The sequence below is a fragment of the Balaenoptera acutorostrata genome, chromosome 20, assembly GCF_949987535.1.
Source record: "Balaenoptera acutorostrata chromosome 20, mBalAcu1.1, whole genome shotgun sequence".
NCBI lineage: Eukaryota > Metazoa > Chordata > Mammalia > Artiodactyla > Balaenopteridae > Balaenoptera > Balaenoptera acutorostrata.
In genome coordinates, this window is record NC_080083.1 from 36,912,558 (window position 1) to 36,914,607 (window position 2,050).

Consider the following 2,050-nt stretch of genomic DNA (forward strand, 5'->3'; position numbering starts at 1 on the left):
CTTGGCACGGCAGCTTCCTTTGTCTTTCCCCTCGGAGAGCTCCGAGAGGGGAATCCTGAGGAGGGAGCCCCGGTCTCTCGGAGCTGTCCGCACTGGGACCAGGGCAGGACCTTGTCCTCCTGACCTTGGCAGATCTAGGCCACAGCCCAAAAAGGGCTTCAGCCACACAGACCTCCTGGCATTGGCACAAGCCCCCAGAGCACCTGGTGGGGGGACTCCAGAGGGCAGGGCCTGGTGCAGGTGTTCCTGCTTTGTTCTTCCCTAAGCCAGTTTTGCCCAGATGAAAGCAGGCATACTCTGCCCATAGACTCAAGTGAACAGCAGTGCCTTCCTTACCAGCAAGTGAATTCCTCCACTCAACTCTCCAATCCCCGGAGCAGGGCTTTGGCCTCAGAGCCCGTTAGTAAGAAGCTTAGGAGAGAAATCCAAAGGGACCTTGCCTCAGTCACTTCCAGAAGGCTAAAGAGTCTGGAGAAAACACAGTTCCCCAAGATCCCTTCCCAGGGTGGAGGACCAGGCCAGAACCCAGCTCCACCCAAGAGAGAACCCTGACCACAGTTTCTGTTTTTCTACTATCCCTCACCCCAGCACCACAGGGAAGGCAGCAGGCTGATTTTGGTTTTAGCAAGTGCTGCAGATCTGAAATTTTGGTGGGGATTTTGGGGGATGGGCAGGGGGTGGGACAGGGCTCATTAGGAGATCAGGGGTTGGGATGGTAGGCAGATTGCGATTGGAGCCAGCTCAGTACCTGTGTTTAAACCTAGCAGGGGCCTGAAGAGCATCTGAGCTGAAGGAAGAGGCAAGTTGTTCTCAAGCATACAGAGAACAGTATGTGCTTTTCTTGTAACAACAATGCCTCTTAATCAGCCTCAAAAGGACACAGCCAGGGTGGCTATTCTGTGCAAGAGTGGCAAGGCTCGTTTAGAGCTATCCGTCTCCTTACTGTGTTTCCTTTGTCACCAGCGCCTGCATTTTTGCAAGCAAACAGCTTGTCCTTAGAGCCAGTCCACCCTCGCATCAGCTGAAGAAATAAAAAGGAGATGGATCTCAGATAGATCACAGGTCCTCTGCCCCCATCACTTGTTTATTAACAGGCAGGGAGTCCCGTCCCAAGCATACTTAAGCCCTTTGGGTGATACCAAGCCAACCACTGTCTCTACCCTGACATGGAAGCCTCCTAACCAGCCCAGCAGCCCCACTTCTCATTGCTGCACTGGCAGGAGGAGGAAGACATGAGTTATATTTATCTACTCTCACGTGCGGATTGTGTGACGAGAAAACTGCCTTACTGTGTTCTTGATCGGGATTGGCGAGAGAAGGGGAATGTTAACAACTGACCTCTTTCTGCCACATGTTCCCCACCGGCTTTGCTCTCAGGCACAAAGAACTATCCTTTCCTGGGAACTGATTCCAAGTCATGTGCTTTATGCTTCAAGTGTGGAAACTGACCTGACTCCTTGGCATCCTTTGGAAATGAGGTGCCAGCCCTCAGCGGGCAGAACAGTGTGCTGGCACTCGGGATTTCCCTTCTCCAGTGAGACACATGGGTTCAAAAGTTATGCCTGACCATCTCTGCCTCCCATGGGATGCCTGAGTTAGAAAGGGAGGAGGAGGGCTTCCCTGGTGGTGCAGCGGTTGAGAGTCTGCCTGCCAATGCAGGGGATATGGGTTCGAGCCCTGGCCCGGGAAGATCTCACATGCTGCGGAGCAGCTGAGCCCGTGCGCCACAACTACTGAGCCTGTGCTCTAGAGCCCGCGAGCCACAGCTACTGAGCCCACGTGCCACAACTGCTGAGGCCCGCGCGCCTAGAGCCTGTGCTCCACAACAAGAGAAGCCACGACAGTGAGAAGTCTGTGCTCCACAACAAGAGAAGCCACGACAGTGAGAAGTCTGTGCTCCACAACAAGAGAAGCCACGACAGTGAGAAGTCTGCGCACCGCAACAAAGAGTAGCCCCCCGCTCACCGCAACTGGAGAAAGCCCGCGCACAGCAACGAAGACCCAACACAGCCAAAACAAACAAATTAATTAATTAATTTAAAAAAAAAAA